General features: G+C 40.6%; 1 protein-coding gene across 20 annotated transcripts in view; it reads left to right on the top strand.

Moving 5' to 3' along the window:
* The window catches only part of LDLRAD4 (low density lipoprotein receptor class A domain containing 4), a 514,307-nt gene that overhangs the window by 84,445 nt on the left and 408,645 nt on the right, over window positions 1-21,217 (top strand). For 2 of the 20 annotated variants that reach the window (XM_057503998.1, XM_057504004.1), the window contains exon 3: window positions 7,955-8,040. The exons of the other annotated variants lie outside the window; for them this stretch is intronic. The gene's annotated coding sequence lies outside the window, so the exon portion shown is untranslated. The remainder of the gene's footprint in view (window positions 1-7,954; window positions 8,041-21,217) is intronic. 20 annotated transcript variants of the gene reach the window in all.

Here is a 21,217-nt window from a genome sequence, read left to right as displayed (position 1 = left end):
AATGAGGGAAATCATTTAGTACTTGTCTTTCTCTGCCTGGCTTATTTCACTGAACATAATGTCCTCCAGCTCCATCCATGTTGTTGCAAATGACAGGATTTGTTTCTTTCCTATGGCTGAATAGTATTCCATTGCGTATATGTACCACATCTTCTTTATCCATTCATCTACTGATGGACACTTAGGTTGCTTCCATATCTTGGCTATTGTCAATAGTACTGTAATAAACAGAGGGGTATATATGTCTTTTTGAACCTGAGAAATTATATTCTTTGGGTAATTCCTAGGAGTGGAATTCCCAAGTCAAATGGTATTTCTATTTTTAGTTTTTTGAGGAACCTCCATATTGTTTTCCACAATGGTTGAACTAGCTTACATTCCCACCATCAGTGCAGGACGGTTTCCCCTTCCTCCACAACCTTGCCAGCATTTGTTGTTCCTAGTCTTTTCAATGTTGGCCATCCTAACTTGTGTGAGGTGATATCTCATTGTGGTTTTTATTTGCATTTCCCTGATAATTAGTGATGCGCAGCATCTTTTCATGTGCCTGTTGGTCATTGGAATTTCTTCTTTGGAGAATTGTCTGCTCATATCCTCCACCTATTTTTTAACTGGGTTGTTTGCTTTTTGGGTGTTTAGGCATGTGAGTTCTTTATATATTTTGGATATTAACTCCTTGTCTGATTTGTTGCTTACAAATATATTCTCCCATACTGTAGGATGCCTTTTTGTTCTGGTGATGGTGTCCTTTGCTGTACAGAAGCTTTTTAGTTTGATGTAGTCCTATGTGTTCATTTTTGCTTTTGTTTCCGTTGCTCGAGGAGATGCATTTAGAAAAAAGTTGCTCATGTTTATATTCAGGAGGTTTTTGCCTATGTTGTCTTCTAAGAGTTTTATAGTTTGATGACTTACATTCAGGTCTTTGATCCATTTTGAGTTTATTTTTGTGTATGGGGATAGACAATAATCCAGTTTAATAGAATGAATTTTAAAGGATCAACTGGCACCTTGAAATGTTTAGCACCATATATTTTGGGAGGTATGGTGGTTGTGGTCTGGTGACTTCTAAGTGGCAAGAGAATCTTTATGTTGTTTCAGGTTATAAGTATTTTTTAATACCTGAAGAAGAGGAATAACCATTGTGGCTTACCTCTGATCTGTTCCTCTGAGGCTTTAGGACTTCCCTAGTAGAAGTAAACTATGATGCATATTTTGATATGTATGCTTTCAATGATTGTACAAAAGAATTTTATTTGATATTTGTATGAGAAGTTGAGCACTATGGTCCGATAAAGGCAGAAGTCATAAAGTCAGAGTTTTGAAACTCCAAGTACCATAAATATAATCGATTCCATCTTTGGTGTTGTACAAAGAGGAAACCTGAAGCCTGGAGAAGGTTGAGTGCCTTGTGCAGAGTCGTATAGTCATCCAGGCTTGAGATTGGAGCAGAGCCAGTTCCTGCCTTGCCAGTCCAGAGCTCCTTGTGTCCTGTTAGACTGTCCCTATTGTTGGTCCTACAAGGGTTGTGTAGCATTATGCTAAGATGAAAGGAAACATATTATAGCAGAAATAGAATGCAGTAGATTACTTCTCCTTAGCAAGAAGTGATCTCAAAATAAAACTTCTGGGAGATTCAAGATGGTGTGAGAGGTGAGACAGAGAACTCCTCCAAAAACTACAAATAGTACAAAAATAAAGTTAATTAATACAACTAACCCAAAAACAGCAACAGGAAAGAAGGCTGAACCAGACTGCATACAGATCTCACAAACAGAGCAGACCTCATGGAACAAGTAACGTACCAAAGCCTTGATGCGTCAGGACCCAAGCCCTTCCCCTGACGCCGCTCACCAGCTGGAGAAAGAGAAACAGCAGGGAGGGCATGGAAGCCTGGAACTGCTGAACACCTAGCCCTGGAGATCTGCTTTGTGAGCAGAAACCTACATAGTGTGGTGCTTTGGAGGGTGGGGAGCTGCGAAAGTCAGAGTGCTTGAGAGACTGAGATTCCGGCCATTTCTGGAGTACGGGACCACATCCGGCCACTCTGGGACAAAGGAAAGGCAGGCGGGCTGAGAGGCTTCCTAGCAGCGAGAGGGCTGCCGAAGGGCTGGGGTTTGCAAGGAGCTTGCTGCGCAGGAGAACGGATAGCTGGACAGGTTGTCTGAGCATGATATGCCCAGCAGGTTGCGAACTTTAAGCAGCTTCAGGCGCTCCATCCCCCTGGCTGCCTACTCAGCCCCAAGGCTCCCCACTGTGACACGCAGCGTGCCGAGCCTTTCTCCTGGCCTGACAGCACTGGATTGTAAACTGGCAGTCACTGCGCCGGTGTGAGGCGATGCAGAGGGAGACCCTGCCTACAACAGCTAGAGACGTCAAGCACAGAGGCTTGCACCTATGTGCTCGGCCCACTGGCTCTGATACTGGAGACAGGCACCATAGGTGGGAATCATGAAACAGATCTTTCCTTCCCCAGGCACTAGCTCCGCTCCCCGATGACCCTCAATCTCACTCAGCTGGGCACTAGAGGGCATCACATATGAAACATCAAAAGAACCTGGTTCAGACCAAAATCTCACAAACCCCAGAAAAAGGGCCAAATGAAACAGAAGTCACCAATCTTCCTGAAAGAGAATTCAAAATAAAAATCATAAACATGCTTAAGGAGGTACAGAAAAATATTCAAGAACTCAGGAACAAATTTAAGATGGAGATTCAATCATTAAGAAATTCCATATCTGAAATGAAACATACAATGGAGGGATTTAAAAACAGGTTAGATGTAATAGCAGATATTATAAATGGAATAGAAATCAGAGAAGAGGAATACAAAGAAGCTGAGGCACAGAGAGAAAAATAATCTTTAAGAATGAAAGAATATTGAGAGAATTGTGTGACCAATCCAAAGGGAAAAATATTTGCATTATAGGGGTACCAGAAGAACAAGAGAGAGAAAAAGGGATAGAAAGTGTCAATGAGGAGGTAATTGCTGAAAACTTCCCCAATCTGAGGAAGGAGATAGTCTCTCAAGCCATGGAGGTGCACAGATCTCCCAACACAAGGGACCCAAGGAAGACATCAAGGCATGTAATAACTAAAATGGCAGAGATCAAGGATAAAGACAGACTTTTAAAAGCAGCCAGAGAGAGAAAAAAGATCACATACAAAGGAAAACCCATCAGGCTATCATCAGATTCTCAACAGAAACCTTACAGGCTAGAAGGGAGTGTCATGATATATTTAATGCCATGAAGCAGAGGGGCCTTGATCCAAGAATACTTTATCCAGCAAGATTATCATTTAAATTTGAAGGAGCAATTAAACAATTACCAGATAAGCAAAAGCTGAGAGAATTTACCTTCCACAAACCACCTCTACAGTGCATTTTGGAGGGACTTCTATAGCTGGAAGTGCTCCTAAGGTTAAATAGCTGTTACCAGAGGTACTAAAAGGGATAGACAAAGAGTGGAGAATATGATACCTAATATAAAAAGAAAGGAGGACAAAGAAAAAGGAGGAGAAAATGAATCTTTAGACTGTGTTTGCAATAGCATACTAAATGAGTTAAATTAGACTCTTAGATAGTAAGGAAGTTACCCTTGAACCTTTGGTAACCACAAATCTAATGCCTGCAACAGCAATGAGTACATACCTATTGATAATCACCCTAAATGTAAGTGATCTTAATACACCAATCAAAAGACATAGAGTCACTGAATGGATAAAAAACAAGACCCAACCATACACTGCCTACAAGAGACTCACTTCAAACCCAAAGACATACACAGACTAAAAGTAAATGGATGGAAAAAGATATTTCATGCAACTAATAGGGAGAAAAAAGCAGGAGTTGCAGTACTTGTATCAGACAAAATAGACTTCAAAACAAAGAAAGTCACAAGAGACAAAGAAGAACATTACATAATGATAAAGGGGTCAATTCAACAAGAGAAATTAACCATTACACATACCTATGCACCCAACACAGGAGCACCTACGTATGTGAAACATACACTAACAGAATTAAAAGGGGGAATAGAATGCAATGCATTCATTCTGGAAGACTTCAACACTCCACTCACTCCAAAGGACAGATCAACCACACAGAAAATAAGTAAGGTGACAGAGGCACTGAACAACACACGAGAACAGATGGATCTAACAGACATCTACAGAACTCTACACCCAAAAGCAGCAGGATACACATTCTTCTCAAGTGCACATGGAACATTTTCAAGAATAGATCATATACTAGGCCACAAAAAGAACCTCAGAAAATTCAGAAAGATTGAAATTGTACCAACCAGTTTCTCAAACCACAAATGTATGAAACTAGAAATAAATTACACAAAGAAAACGAAAAGGCCACAAACACATGGATGCTTAACAACATGCTCCTAAATAACCAATGGATCAATGACCAAATAAAACCAGAGATGAAGCAATATATGGAGACAAATGACAACAATAATTCAACACCACAAAATATGTGGGACACAGCGAAGTCCGTGCTAAGAGGGAAATATATTGCAATACATGCCTACCTCAGGAAAGAATAACTGCATATCAACAGTGTAAACTCACAATTAATGAAACTGGAAAAAGAAGAACAAGTGAGACCCAAAGTCAATAAGAGGAGGGACATAATAAAGATTGGAGTAGAAATAAATAAAATCGAAAAGACTAAAACAATAGAGAGAATCAGTGAAAGCAGGAGCTGGTTCCTTGAGAAAATAAACACAATAGATAAACTCCTAGCCAGACTTATCAAGAAAAAAAGAGTCTACACACATAAACAGAGTCAAAGATGAGAAAGGAAAAATCATGACGAACACCACAGAAATACAAAGAATTATTAGAGAATACTGTGAAAAATTATATGCTAACAAACTGGATAACCTAGAAGAAATGGACAACTTTCTAGAAAAATACAACCTTCCAAGGCTGACCCAGAAATAAACAGAACATCTGAACAGACCAATTACTAGCAACTAAATTGAATTGGTAATCAAAAACTACCTAAGAACAAAAGGCCTGGACCAGATAGCTTCATCGCTGAATTTTATCATTTAGTGATCTCCTAATATCCATTCTCCTTAAAGTTTATCAACAAGTGGAAGAGGAGGGAATACTTCCAAACTCATTCTATGAGGCCAGCATCACCCTAATACCAAAACCAGGCAAAGACACCACAATAAAATAAAATTACAGACCAATATCCCTGATGAACATAGATGCAAAAATACTCAACAAAATATTAGCAAACCGAGTTAAAAAATACATCAAAAAGGTCATCCATAATGATCAAGTAAGATTTATTTCAGGGATGCAAGGTTGGTACAGTATTTAAAAATCCATCAGCATCATCCACCACATCAACAAAAAGAAGAACAAAAACTACATGATCATCTCCATAGATGCTGAAGAAGCATTCAACAAAATTCAACATCCATTCATGATAAAAACTCTCAACAAAATGAGTATAGAGGGCAAGTACCTCAACATAACAAAGGCCATATATGACAAACCCACAGCCAACATTATACTGAACAGGGAGGATCTGAAATCTTTTCCTGTAAGATCAGGAATAAGGCAAGGATGTCCACTGTCCCCACTTTTATTTAACATAGTTCTGGAGGTCCTCGTCACAGCAGTCAGACATCTCAAAGAAATAAAAGTCATCCAGATTGGCAAGGAAGAAATTAAACTGTCCCTGTTTGCAGAAGACATGATATTGTACATAAAAAACCCTTAAGAATCCACTCCAAAACTACTAGATCTAATATCTGAATTCAGCAAAGTTGCAGGATACAAAATTAATACACAGAAATCTGTGGCATTCCTGTCCACTAACGATGAACCAGCAGAAAGAGAAATCAGGAAAACAATTCCATTCACAATTGCTTCATAAAGAATAAAATACCTAGGAATAAACCTAACCACGCAAGTGAAAGACTTACACTCTGAGAACTACAAGACACTCATTAGAGAAATTAAAGAAGAAACCAACGAATGGAAACACATCCCGTGCTCATGGATAGGAAGAATTAATATTGTCAAAATGGGCATCCTGCCTAAAGCAATCTACAGATTCAGTGCAATCCCTATCAAAATACCAACAGCATTCTTCAATGAACTAGAACAAATAGTTCTAAAATTCACTTGGAACCACAAAAGACCCTGAATAACCAAAACAATCCTGTGAAGGAAGAATAAAGCAGGGGGAATTACACGCCGCAACTTCAAGCTCTACTACAAAGCCACAGTAATCGAGACAATTTGGTATTGGCACAAGAACAGAACCACAGACCAGTGGAACAGAATAGAGTTTCCAGATATTGACCCAAACATATATGGTCAATTAATATATGATAAAGGAGCCATGGACATACAATGGGGAAATGACAGTCTCTTCAACAGATGGTGCTGGCAAAACTGGACAGCTACGTGTAAGAGAATGAAACTGGATCACTGTCTAACCCATACACAAAAGTAAATTCGAAATGGATCAAAGACCTGAATGTAAGCCATGAAACCATAAAATATTAGAAAAAAACATAGGCAAAAATCTCTTGAACATAAACATGAGCAACTTCTTCATGGCCATATATCCCTGGGCAAGGGAAAGAAAAGCAAAAATGAACAAGGGGGACTATATCATGCTGAAAAGCTTCTGTACAGCAAAGGACACCATCAATAGAACAAAAAGGCATCCTACAAATGGGGAAATATATTCATAACTGACATATCTGATAAGGTGTTGACATCCAAATTATATAAAGAGCTCACACACCTCAACAAACAAAGAGCAAATAAGCCAACTAAAAAATATTCAGAGGATCTGAACAGACAATTGTCCAAAGAAGAAATTCAGATGGCCAACAGGTACATGAAAAGATGCTCCACATCCCTAATCATCAGAGAAATGCAAATTAAAACCAGAATAAGATATCACCTCACACCAGCAGGAACAGCTACCATCCAAAAGACAAACAACAACAAATGTTGGCGAGGTTGTGGAGAAAGGGGAACCCTCCTACACTGCTGGTGGGAATGTAAATTAGTTCAACCATTGTGGAAAGCAGTATGGAGGTTCCTCTAAAAACTCAAAATAGAAATTCCATTTGACTCAGGAAGTCCTCTGCTAGGAATTTACCCTAAGAATGCAGGAGCCCAGTTTAAAAAAGACATATGAACCCCTATGTTTATTGCAGCATGATTTACAATAGCCAAGAAATAGAAGGAACCTAAGTGTCCATCAGTAAATGAATGGATAAAGAAGATGTGGTACATATACACAAAGGGATATTAATCAGCCATAAGAAGAAAACAAATCCTACCATTTGCAATAACATGGATGCAGCTAGAGGGTATTATGCTCCGTGAAATGAGCCAGGCAGAGAAAGACAAGTATCAGATGATTTCACTCATCTGTGTAGTATAAGAACAAAGAAAAAACTGAAGGAAGAAAGTAGCAGCAGACCCACAGAACTGAAGAATGGAGTAACAGTTACCAAAGGGAACGGGACTTGGGAGGATGGGTGGGAAGGGAAGGATAAGGGGAGAAAGGGTTCATTATGATTAGCATGTATAATGCAGTCGGGGGTACACGGGGGAGGCAGTATAACACAGAGAAGACAAGTAGTGATTTTATAGCATCTTAGTATGCTGATAGACAGTGACTGTAAAGGGGTATGTGGTATGGGCTTGATAAGAGGGGGAGTTTAGTAACGATAATGTTGTTCATGTAATTGTACATTAATGATAACAATATAAAAAAATTATGTTAGCTTTAAAAATAAGTAAGTAAGTAAATAAATAAATAAAAATAAAGAGAGACCAAGGAGATGTACCAGGGTCCTAAAAAAAATAATGAAACTTCTGAAATTTTTTCTGAAAAGAAGCTTGCATAAAGTAGGGAATGGGAACTCTGGAAACTTTGTTCCATCAATTCCAGACTCTGGCCAGAAATGACCAAGATCGATCCCCTGAGCCCTTCTGATCATGTGGGACCAGGAGTGCTCACCTTGGGTGTGCCCACTGGTGAGTTGCACTGATGACTGGCAGGTCCCATTTTGTTTTCTTAAGAAATTATAGAACCATCAGAAAGTACCCTTTCACTGATATACATGCACTTTTGATATATAAACAGCATTTTGTTGTATATTTAAAATATTTTAGAACAGTGAAAGCCAGAAAATTTAGAGACAAAGAAAAGGGTAAAATCATCCATGGTTTCTTTATTTTCATGGGACCAGTTTTTTCTTTCTGTTCATTTTTTTTATATTTGAATGTTACATGATTTCTGCAAGGTCATAATCACATGCCTATGTGAAAAGTTCATCTTTGGAGGCAGACAGATCTGAGTTTGGTTTTGGGGCCTACCATTTAGTACTTATGTGATGTTGGGCAAGTTTCTTCAGTTCTCTGCATTTCAGTTCCTTCATCGGTAAGGGAGATAATACCTTAAACTCACATGGGATTCTTAATAGAACTGAGGGTGATATTGCACATGAAATGCCTTGCATTTGCAGCCTGTCATGACACTTCATTCACTGCCCACTGTTCTCTCCTGGGCATTTGGGGTTTTTTTTGCTGCATGGTTTGGAAGGAAATTACTATCCTCTTTGGTAAGAGAATACCCTAGACCCTTGTGGCTGGCCTTGGGAGAATGTTCATAGGAGGGGTTGTTGGGACTGAGTGAGTCTGGGGTCCTAAGGATTTCTACATTTTGGAGGGGCCTTTGCTTTGCTAACTGGCAGGTGGAAGTAAAGGGGTGGGGAGGTGCTGTACCCTTTGGTATTTTCTGACCCTGTGGAGGCCACATAGCTCTTCTTCCAGTGTTGTGTAGAGGGCTGGGATAATTCAGCCCTCTTTACTGGAGCTTCCTGGTAAAGACAGGCTACAAATTGAAGGGAATTACCTGTTCTAGTTATTGAACTGTTTCCTGAATTCCAGAGCCATAATATTGGTCCCTAAATCTTACATCTAATGTAGACTGTGTACTAGGCCTAATTGTTGTATCTAGGACAATGGGCAGGCCTTTGTTCAGATGAGAAGGCATATGCAGTGGGGCCAGGATTTGGACTGAAGCTAGAAGTAGAGTGGACCTGTTTTATTTGTAGGCACTTACCAGGAGGGTTCCCTGGAGCAGGGATGCAGTGGGCCACATGGGAACTGTGGTGTGAGAGGCCTGGTATAGCCATGGGGGAGTCAGGTCTGTGGAGGAGCAATCTCTCTACCACTGTTCAGGGCCCGGGCTCTGGTACCATGGTGAGATAGTGCAGGGAGCAGTTAGCCTTTGAAGACTGTAGAGATCCCCAGCATTTATCAAAGGCAAGTTGGCATTCTGTAGAGTCTGGTAGAAAGTCACTGACCTGTGAGGTCCTGGGTGCAAGGGAGTTTAGGTAAAAAAGCATTTGATCAGTACAGCTCCAGTACAGCTGTGACCTCCCAGTCACAGCTCCTTGGGAGAGGTCTGCATCGACAGGACTTGACACTGATCACCTGGGATGCAGCAGTGTAGTTTCAGTCTGTCTTGCTTCAACCTGGGATTGTGTTGAGGCCTGGACAAGTAAGAACATCAGCAGGCCCCATTGTCACACTCTGGGCAAGCAGAAGTCAGTGAGTCATGTATAGTTTGAACATATGAGCTTGTCTGAAATAACTCCATTTTTTAAATACTGGGAGAAATGCCCATGGGATGTCTATATTGGTTCCTCTAAAATTCTAGGACAGACTGCTTACAGTGAGGATTTTATGTAGCATGTCAGCATTTTAAAGTGACGTTCATAGTCAAAGGGGGAGAAGTTGATTTCCTTTGAAAAGTGGTGTTAAAAAACATCATTTTTATAAACTGGCCGCAGGTAGGCTAAGAATATCAGAGCCATCTTCCCCATCAGCTGTGTGCCACTGCTGTGGATAGTGGCTGCGTGTGAGCAAACATGGAAGATTAATGCTGGGCCAGACTCTCTTCCTTGAAAATAATAAATTTGAGGGCTTTTCCAGTTGATGGTATGTCTGTTTGGTTTGCCAAAGCAAAAGCATTTTAAAGTCTTTCTTTGTAGAGCTTTGCTTTTGGAACACCAGCCCCTTCTTCACAGTATCAAGTTAAGTGCGTAGCCCCACTGCCTTCCCTGGCTTCGGATGAAGAGGAAGCCCAGGTAGCCGACTGATGGGCCAGAGATGTGTGAAACGAGGCCTAGAGCACCCTTGAGGCAATCCTGCATTCAGATTAAAGTGCTCTATGGTACAGGTTTTAGGTTTTCGTGGGATGACCAGGCTTGCATGACAATGACCAAGTGAAACTCAAAGGAGACATCCTGACTTGTGACCTCCACAGATGTTGGTGATATCCATGTTAGTGGTCAAGGGTGTTTTAGGGTCCCTGTGTATGGGTGTAGAAACAAAGGGGAGTCCAGTGCCCTTTGGGCTGCCAGAGGATGAGGGGGGCAGGGTGAAAGGCTGCCTGTCTTGTTCACCTGGTGTCTGTGCAGATCATCTCTCATGGTGAAAACACTGGCTCTGTCAGAAAGAGAATGCCTGTTTGTTGGGGGGAATGTACTGGAAATAGGAACAACTGGTCACAGCCTGTCTGGCTCTGCCTCATGGCTGACAAGTCTTAGTTCCTGAGGAATTCCGCCCTCCCCAATTACAGTTTCCCATCCTTGCTTGTCTCTGGAGAGCCATGGTTTCAAGGCCCAGCAAGTGCTTTCTCACAGGTGGGGCTTGTCTAGGGTACAGTGGGGAGACTGTGGCTTCTCTTCCCACACTTCCATGCAACCCCACCTGCCCAGCATCTTGAGGTGGAATGGATGGTTGTAGTGGGAACTCCAGCCCTCTTGGGGGACCTTGGAAATGAGAGGGGCAGGCTGTGCTCTGATGCCTTTTGTCCTAGGATGAAGCATCCTCAGAATGAGCCACAACCCATCCCAAGGTAGGGCTGTGATGTGGTGACCTGTGCCTGTACCGGGCAGTATTGCTGCCTCCTGTGATTAGCTCTCTTCCTAGGCCTGTCCTGGAGATGCCGGGCTCCATCTCTGCTTATATGCTGGGCAGGTATGTGAGAATTGGCCGTAAGATGAAAACTCAAGTGATAGCAGGATGACAGAATCTGGTATCTTCATTTCATTTTTGTATTATCAACCACCTTACCTAAGAATTCCTTGGTTGTATCAACACTAAACAGGATTGTTCAAGCAGGCAAAGGGACTGTTCTATTTTAATGAAGGTTCTAGGCTGCTGCTAACTTCTCTCTAGAGACCTCCATCTAATCTTATATTTCTAAGGGTGAACACCACTTAAGATCAGAGATGGAGTGTGTGAACTGGGACATGACAACTCATCCAGCTCTGAAGTCAGTTGCTAATGAGCTGTATGACTCTGAGCTGCTCACCTCTCAGAGTTTCAGAATTTTCATCTGTGAGTACCTGGAGGAATGTGTCTCTTCCATTGCTACATCCTCAGCACCTAGTGTGTGCCTGGTTGGAGTAGGTGCTTAACAAATAATTGCCTAACAGTTGAAGGAGAAGGTGGGCCCAGAGCCTACCCTACTGTGTGTTCAGGGGAATACTGGTCTTAGGAGATTGGCAAAAGAAAAGATTTTCCAGTCAACTGAGTTTTTTAATACTGCCTGTTACATACCTTTCTTGGAGATTCTTCATGTACCTTTAGCACATTAGAGGCTCTGAGTAAAGAAATCCCACAGTAAAGAAAATCTTAGTGTTGTTTAACTCAGAATTTACTAAACTTATGTGATGCAAGAACACTCTTTTCCTATAGTTCCATTAAGCCTGGAGGAACTTCTGTTGGACTAGATGACTTTGAAGGAGACTTCCTCCTGGGACATTCTAGAATTTGAGAGCGGGGATGTGAGGATGGGACGAATTTACAGGGTAATAAGATGACTGAAGTTTGAGGTTTGGGGCGGGTGGGGGTGGTTAATCTCTAAACAGGGCTCAGACTCCACATTCTGCAATTAACCCTTGGACACCATCTTCTGCATCCACTGCACAGATGGGAACCTTGGGGGAGGTGTTCATCTCTTGAGCTGAATTCCAGTGTGAGAGAGAGCTGCTCCTCTTGTCCTCAGGGAACCTAGGTCAGGGTCACAAAAAGACCACGTTTCTGTCGTGCTCATGCACTTCTTGTTTTTGTCTTTAGCAGACTGTGAGTCTCTTGAAGGCAGGATTCTAATCTAAACTGTGAAAGTCTCTGGGTGTTGTTGGTGGTCTTCACCTACCATAGATGAAATGATGAAGGTGCTAAAAGACACTGTAGAGAATTGGTTTCCTCTGTCATTTTCTCTGCTGGGTCTGAACTGGGCCATGAGCAGAGCAAACAGGAGAGTGCCCCTCTTTCGGCCGCCCTGGGCGGGTTTGGTGGCACCCACGGACACACCTCATCGTGGCCGCCCACTGCTGTCTCAGGGCCCATGCCCCAGCCTGGAGAGTTCCTCTTCACCTGCCCCCACTCCTAGGTGAGCACCTATAAATGTGATTAGGTTCAGAAGCTGAAGTATTTGAATAAGTCAGATCCTTTTGCCCAACTCTAGAATAAAGGCTTGTAGTTATTTTAACAACAGCAAAAATCTTGCAGTCTTCAGCTGTTTCTGGAGGTGGACTAGTAATAGCACACCGTTTGTGTTCATTGCTGTCTCCGGCTGTTTGTTTCCTTGTTCTGATGCAGTCCTGCTGGAGAGACTTGGTTTGTTTCATTTGGAAATGGGATTTTGAGGAGACCCTCTGAAATGCCATCATGAGATCAATGGTTTTCTGTAGCCCAAGTTTGCCAAACCTGGTTTCCAGCAGCTCTGTGGAGAACAACAGCTTGCTAGCTTGGTGTCCAGTTTTCAAGAAAGCTGCTAAAAACCATCGCTTCAAGAAGGACTGGTGCTACCTGAGGAGAGTGATACTTTAGAAGACTAGGTGATTTTAGGGTAGGCTAAGGATGCTTATGTTGTCTCACCTATTCAGTGTTATTTGTGGGAGATATTTCTCATTTTTTTTATAGTTGGCCCTTGAACATTGGGGGGGTTGTAGGCCTAACCCCAGTGCAGTCAAAAATCCATGTAAAGCTTTTGACTCCCCAAACTTTACTGACAGTCTACTGTTGACCCGAGCCTTACCAATAATATAAACTGTAGATTAACGAATATTTTATATGTTATATGTATTATATACATACAATTAAGTAAGCTAGAGAAAAGAATATGTTTTTTCAAATTATCACAAATTGCTAAAAAAAGTTTCTAATATACTTAATGAAAAAAATCTGTGTATAAGTGGACCTATGCTTTTGAAAACCTGTGTTGTTCAAGGGCTGACTGACTGTATTTATTACCTGTGTGAATGGAGGCCAAATGCAGATGAGTGCCTTTTGGGAATTTATACTGCCAGATTGAAAGGCAAATGTTTGCAGTGGTTCCTCTGAAGGGCAGACTGTCAAGAAGGCTCCCCGAGGCTCCCTGTGGTCTTGCCTAAGGACGTCATGGCTGCTCTCAAGCTGCAGAGGGAAAAGAGGAAAATACACAGTTACTGTTTCTGTTTTGGAGTGCTGGAACCTGCTGCTAACTGTAAAATGAGAACTTGGCTATGGTCCAGAAGGAAAGCTTTGGTTTCTTCTTTTTAGGAAGATTTATTGGGAGTAGTCTTTAATGAATAGACCGATTCCCTACATGTCTCCAGCATTGAGGGGCTGTCTTACTCTGGTTGCTCAGGTGACTTCAGGGTTGCCAACAGTAAAGGTGCAAGGTAGGCAGAAGTGCAGCACAAGGAGGGCATGCGTCACACTGCATGTCATACGGGGGCACTGCCCAGCTAGAAATTTTGGAGTTACACATGTTGTCTTCTTATATCCATTGAGGGGGAAATAGGTTAACTTTGCTCTCTGAGGACTTAGCTTTTGATGAATGAAAAAAGTAGTTATTTTATGCATGAGCTAAATCTAAACTAACCTTTCTGCCCCTCACTCCCCAAGATGCTATAGAAAAGAGGAAGGAAGCCGAACAAAACCCCAGTAAAACTCTGGTGAATGGAAAGCAGATGTATTGGTCTATGGGTCTCTTGATAAAAGGGTTTAGATAGATGAGAACTAGGTTCTAACAGTAAAGGAATTAAAGTGGTCCTAATTGTTCCATAAGATACAGTGATAAGCAGGAACTAGCTTACTGTTGTACGGAGGCCAAGGAGTCATGCAAAAATTATGACCCGAAGTGTTGTTAGTGTAATTTGTCACCAGGGAAATTGTTTCTGAAAATTTTTAGGCAAAGGTAACTAGCTGGAAGGACTTGAGTGTAGTCTTCTACTGAGGCAAGTGTGGGTCTAGGCACCTCCATCCAGGTGGATCATCTCGGACCTAGCACAGAGGCTTTCTCATACCAGGACCTGTGGATGGCTTCAAGGCTTCATGCTCAGATCCAGTCTTGGTCAGTGTTGTTGAAGGCAGCAGATCTTAAATGCCCTGGAGGTCTGACACTGTGCTGGCTGTGGGCCAGACCACCTGGAAGAGTGCTGGGGAGGGGCTGAGGAAGGTGATAGTCTTTCAGACCCATCGAGCTCATTCAGCTGCTCTCATTTGATTAACCCATGAGTGTTCATTCAGCCCTTTCAGGTTTTTCCAGTGCAGGATTAAGAAAATGGATTCCATGTGTTTTAGTTCCAAATTATGATGCAAGTGAATAATATCTATTTTCTGAAATTACTTGATATAGAAACAGGCTTGGCCATAGCAGATTGCTGGACCAAGTGCTTTGAGGGGACATGAAGGGTTCCCTGGATGGGGTGGGGTAGACAGTGTAGGAGACAAAAGAACCTCCTGAGGAAGGTGGGCTGTCTGCTTATGCCTCAGCTTGCTGATGTAGAGTCTGTTATGAAAGACAACTATATGCCATGTTTAAGACTGTTATATTATTACTTTTGTTTTATGTTTTGATTAGGTAAATCACATGGTTAAAAAATAAAATCAATTATTAAAAGGTATTCATTTAAAAGTCTGCTTCTGTCTGCTCTGTCCCTGCCCTTCCGCACACTGTTATTAGTTTATTATATATCTTCTGAGAATTTCCTTATGCATTCATAAACAAATTTGAAAATATGTTTAACATCACTACCCTGTTTATCCAAAATGGGTCATAACCATTTTCCTGCACCTTTTTATACTTAATATGTCTTGCAGATCCTTCCACATCAGCATATAGAAAGCCTCTTTCTTCTCTCCCTTTTCTCCACTTCCCTTCCTATTTATGGCTGTCTGGTGTCCCATTTAATAGCTCTTCCATAATTTATTGACCCAGTCCTCTATTGATGAACATTCAACTTAATTCCCAATTTTGTTTATATAAGTAAAATACAATAAATAACATATTTCATTTCACATAACTTAATTTCACTTAATTTAACATGCAAGTGTAACTTTTGGAATAATTCCCAGATGTGGAATTGTCAAGTTAGAGAGTTTATGCATTTGTAGTTTTATTTGACATTGCCAAGACACTTTTGTGGGGGGTTGTACCAGCACAAACCCCATTGGCAGTGGGGATGTGAGCTGTTTTACCACATTCTCAGCAATATTTTTGGAGTTTACCAACCTGATAGTGGAAAATGATATCTAAATGTAGTTTTAATTTTCATTATTATGAATTAGGTTGTGCATCTTTTATATTGTAAGAGCCATTTGTCTTTGTGAATTCCTGTACTTTTTTTCTCTCATGGATTTCTAGGAACAATTTTTTTTTGTATCATTAATCTACAATTACATGAAGAACTTTATGTTTACTAGGCTCCCCCCTTCACCAAGTCCCCCCCACAAACCCCATTACAGTCACTGTCCATCAGCGTACTAAGATGCTGTAGAATCACTGCTTGTCTTCTCTGTGTTGCACAGCCCTCCCCTTTGCCCCCCCCCCACTGTACATGCTAATCATAATGCCCCCCTTTTTTTTCCACACCCTTATCACTCCCTTCCCACCCATCCTCCCCAGTCCCTTTCCCTTTGGTAACTGTTAGTCCATTCCTGGGTTCTGGTTAGTGATTCTGCTGCTGTTTTGTTCCTTCAGTTTTTCTTTGTTCTTATACTCCACATATGAGTGAAATCATTTGGTACTTGTCTTTCTCTGCCTGGCTTATTTCACTGAGCATAATACCCTCTAGCTCCATCCATGTTGTTGCAAATGGTAGGATTTGTTTTCTTCTTATGGCTGAATAATATTCCATTGTGTATATGTACCACATCTTCTTTATCCATTCATCTACTGATGGACACTTAGGTTAATTCCATTTCTTGGCTATTGTAAATAGTGCTGTGATAAACATAGGGGTGCATCTGTTTTTCTCAAACTGGGCTGCTGTATTCTTTTTTTTTTTAATTTTATTTTGGTATCATTAATCTACAATTACATGAAGGACATTATGTTTACTAGGCTCCCCCCTTCACCAAGTACCCCCCAAATCCCCATTCACAGTCACTGTCCATCAACATAGTAAGATGCTATAAAATCACTACTTGTCTTCTCTGTGTTGCACAGCCCTCCCCGTGCCCCCCCCACTGTACATGCTAATCATAATGCCCCCTTTCTTTTTTCCCCGCCCTTATCCCTCCCTTCCCACCCGTCCTCCCCAGTCCCTTTCCCTTTGGTAACTATTAGTCCATTCTTGGGTTCTGTGCTTCTGCTGCTGTTTTGTTCCTTCAGTTTTCTTTTGTTCTTATACTCCACAGATGAGTGAAATCATTTGGTACTTGTCTTTCTCCGCCTGAATTATTTCACTGAGCATAATACCCTCTAGCTCTCAACCCTCAATCCATGTTGTTGTGAATGGTAGAATTTGTTTTTTTCTTATGGCTGAGTAATATTCCATTGTGTATATGTACCACATCTTCTTTATCCATTCATCTACTGGTGGACATTTAGGTTGCTTCCATACCTTGGCTTTTGTAAATAGTGCAGCGATAAACATAGGGGTACATCTGTCTTTTTCAAACCGGAGTGCTGCATTCTTGGGGTAAATTCCTAGAAGTGGAATTCCTGGGTCAAATGGTATTTCTATTTTGAGCATTTTGAGGAACCTCCATACTGCTTTCCACAATGGTTGAACTAATTTACATTCCCACCAGCAGTGTAGGAGGGTTTCCCTTTCTCCACAACCTCGCCAACATTTGTTGTTTATCTTTTGGGTGGTAGCCATCCTTACTGGTGTGAGGTGATATCTCATTGTGGTTTTAATTTGCATTTCTCTGATGACAAGTGATGTGGAGCATCTTTTCATGTGTCTGTTGGCCATCTGAATTTCTTCTTTAGAGAACTGCCTTTCAGCTCCTCTGCCCATTTTTTAATTGTATTATTTGCTTTTTGTTTGTTGAGGTGTGTGAGCTCTTTATATATTTTGGATGTCAACCCGTTATCGGATCTGTCATTTACGAATATATTCTCCCATACTGTAGGATACCTTTTTGTTCTGTTGATGGTGTCCTTTGCTGTACAGAAGCTTTTCAGCTTGATATAGTCCCATTTGTTCATTTTTTTGTTTGTTTCCCTTGCCCGGGGAGATATGTTCAAGAAGAGGTCACTCATGTTTATGTCTAAGAGATTTTTGCCTATGTTTTTTTCTAAGAGTTTTATGGTTTCATGACGTACATTCAAGTCTTTGATCCATTTCGAATTTACTTTTGTGTATGGGGTTAGACAGTGATCCAGTTTCATTCTCTTACATGTAGCTGTCCAGTTTTGCCAGCACCATCTGTTGAAGAGACTGTCATTTCCCCGTTGTATGTCCACGGCCCCTTTATCGAGTATTAGTTGACCATATATGTTTGGGTTAATGTTTGGAGTCTCTATTCTGTTCCATTGGTCTGTGGCTCTGTTCTTGTGCCACTACCAAATTGTCTTGACTACTGTAGCTTTGTAGTAGAGCTTGAAGGTGGGGAGTGAGATCCGCCCCCCCCCCCCACTTTATTCTTCCTTCTCAGGATTGCTTTAGCTATTTGGGGTCTTTGGTGTTTCCATATGAATTTTTGAACTATTTGTTCCGGTTCATTGAAGAATGCTGTTGGTAGTTTGATAGGGATTGCATTGAATCTGTATATTGCTTTGGGCAGGTTGGCCATTTTGACGATATTAATTCTTCCTAGCCAGGAGCATGGGATGAGTTTCCATTTGTTAGTGACCTCTTTAATTTCTCTTAAGAGTGTCTTATAGTTTTCAGGGTATAGGTCTTTCACTTCCTTGGTTAGGTTTATTCCTAGGTATTTTATTTTTTTTGATGCTATTGTGAATGGAATTGTCTTCCTGATTTCTCTTTCTATTAGTTTATTGTTAGTGTATAGGAAAGCCACAGATTTCTGTGTGTTAATTTTGTATCCTGCAAGTTTGCTGAATTCTGATATTAGCTCTAGTAGTTTTGGAGTGGAGTCTTTAGGGTTTTTTATGTACAGTATCATGTCATCTGCAAATAGTGACAGTTTAACTTCTTCTTTACCAATCTGGATTCCTTGTATTTCTTTGTTTTGTCTAATTGCCATGGCTAGGATCTCCAGTACTATGTTGAATAACAGTGGGGATAGTGGGCATCCCTGTCTTGTTCCCGATCGCAGAGGAAAAGCTTTCAGCTTCTTGCTGTTTAGTATGATGTTGGCTGTGTGTTTATCACATGTGGCCTTTATTATGTTGAGGTACTTGCCCTGTACACCCATTTTGTTGAGAGTTTTTATCATGAATGGATGTTGAATTTTTTTGAATACTTTTTCAGTATCTATGTAGATGATCATGTGGTTTTTGTCTTTCTTTTTGTTGATGTGGTGGATGATGTTGATGGACTTTCAAATGTTGTACCATCCTTGCATCCCTGGGATGAATCCCACTTGGTCATGGTGTATGATCCTTCTGATGTATTTTTGAATTCGGTTTGCTAATATTTTGTTGAGTATTTTTGCATCTACGTTCATCAGGTATATTGATCTGTAGTTTTCTTTTTTGGTGGGGTCTTTGCCTGGTTTTGGTATTAGGGTGATGTTGGCTTCATAGAATGAGTTTGGGAGTATTCCCTCCTCTTCTATTCTTTGGAAAACTTTAAGGAGAATGGGTATTATGTCTTCTCTGTATTTCTGATAAAATTCTGAGGTAAATCCATCTGGCCCGGGGGTTTTGTTCTTTGGTAGTTTTTTGATTACCACTTCAATTTCATTGCTGGTAATTGTTCTGTTTAGATTTTCTGTTTCTTTCTGGGTCAGTCTTGGAAGGTTGTATATTTCTAGGAAGTTGTCCATTTCTCCTGTATTTCCCAGCTTGTTAGCATATAATTCTTTGTATTTCTGTGGGGACCGTCGTGATTTTTCCTTTCTCGTTTCTGATTCTGTTGATTTGTGTTGACTCTCTTTTCCTCTTCATAAATCTGGCTAGAGGCTTATCTATTTTGTTTATTTTCTCGAAGAACCAGCTCTTGGTTTCATTGATTTTTGCTATTGTTTTATTCTTCTCAATTTTATTTGTTTCTTCTCTGATCTTTATTATGTCCCTCCTTCTGCTGACCTTAGGCCTCATTTGTTCTTCTTTTTCCAATTTCGATAATTGTGACATTAGACCGTTCATTTGGGATTGTTCTTCCTTCTTTAAATATGCCTGGATTGCTATATACTTTCCTCTTAAGACTGCTTTTGCTGCGTCCCACTGAAGTTGGGGCTTTGTGTTGTTGCTGTTGTTTGTTTCCATATATTGCTGGATCTCCATTTTGATTTGGTCATTGATCCATTGATTATGTAGGAGCATGTTGTTAAGCCCCCATATGTTTGTGAGCCTTTTTGCTTTCTTTGTACAATTTATTTCTAGTTTTATGCCTTTGTGGTCTGAAAAGTTGGTTGGTAGGATTTCAATCTTTTGGAATTGACTGAGGCTCTTTTTGTGGTCTAGTATGTGGTTTATTCTGGAGAATGTTCCATGTGCACTTGAGAAGAATGTGTATCCTGTTGCTTTTGGATGTAGAGTTCTGTAGATGTCTATTAGGTCCATATGTTCTAGTGTGTTGTTCAGTGCCTCTGTGTCCTTACTTATTTTCTGTCTGGTGGATCTGTCCGTTGGAGTGAGTGGTGTGTTGAAGTCTCCTAAAATGAATCCTTTGCATTCTATTTCCTCCTTCAGTTCTGTTAGTATTTGTTTCGCATATGTTAGTGCTCCTGTATTGGGTGCATATATATTTATAATGGTTATATCCTCTTGTTGGACTGAGCCCTTTATCATTATGTAGTGTCCTTCTTTATCTCTTGTTACTTTGTTTTGAAGTCTATTTTGTCTGTTACTAGTATTGCAACACCTGCTTTTTTCTCTCTATTGTTTGCATGAAATATCTTTTTCCATCCCTTGACTTTAAGTCTGTGCATGTCTTTGGGTTTGAGGTGAGTCTCTTGTAAGCAGCATATAGATAGGTCTTGCTTTTTCATCCATTCTATTACTCTGTGTCTTTTGATTGCTGCATTCAGTCCATTTACATTTAGGGTGATTATTGAAAGATATGTAGTTATTGCCATTGCAGGGTTTAGATTTGTGCTTACCAAAAGTTCAAGGTTAGCTTCTTTACTATCTTACCACCTAACTTAACTCACTTATTGCGCTATTATAAACACAGTCTGATGATTCTTTATTCCTCTCCTTTCTTATTCCTCCTCCTCCATTCTTTATATGTTAGGTGTTTTATTTTGTGCCCTTTTGTGCTTCCTTTGACTGCTTTTGTGGGTAGTTGATTTTATTTTTTGCCTTTAGTTAGTATTTGGTTGGTCTGCTTTCTTTGCTGTGGTTTTGTTTTCTCTAGTGACGTCTATTTATCCTTAGGAGTGCTCCCATCTAGAGCAGTCCCTCTAGAATACCCTGTAGAGTTGGTTTTTGGGAGGCAAATTCCTTCAACTTTTGCTTCTCTGGGAATTGTTTAATTCCTACTTCATATTTAAATATTAATCATGCTCTATACAGTATTCTTGCTTCAAGGCCCTTCTGTTTCATTGCATTAAATATATCATGCCATTCTCTTGTGGCCTGTAAGGTTTCTGCTGAGAAGTCTGATGATAGCCTGATGGGTTTTCCTTTGTAGGTGACCTTTTTTCTCTCTTTGGCTTTGTTTAATACTCTGTCCTTATCCTTGATCTTTGCCATTTTAATTATTGTATGTCTTGGTGTTGTCCTCCTTCAGTCCCTTCTGTTGGGAGTTTTGTGTACTTCTGTGGTCTAAGCGACTATTTCCTC

This window comes from Manis pentadactyla, chromosome 6 (assembly GCF_030020395.1).
Source record: "Manis pentadactyla isolate mManPen7 chromosome 6, mManPen7.hap1, whole genome shotgun sequence".
NCBI lineage: Eukaryota > Metazoa > Chordata > Mammalia > Pholidota > Manidae > Manis > Manis pentadactyla.
This window is presented reverse-complemented; position numbering and strand designations above follow the sequence as displayed.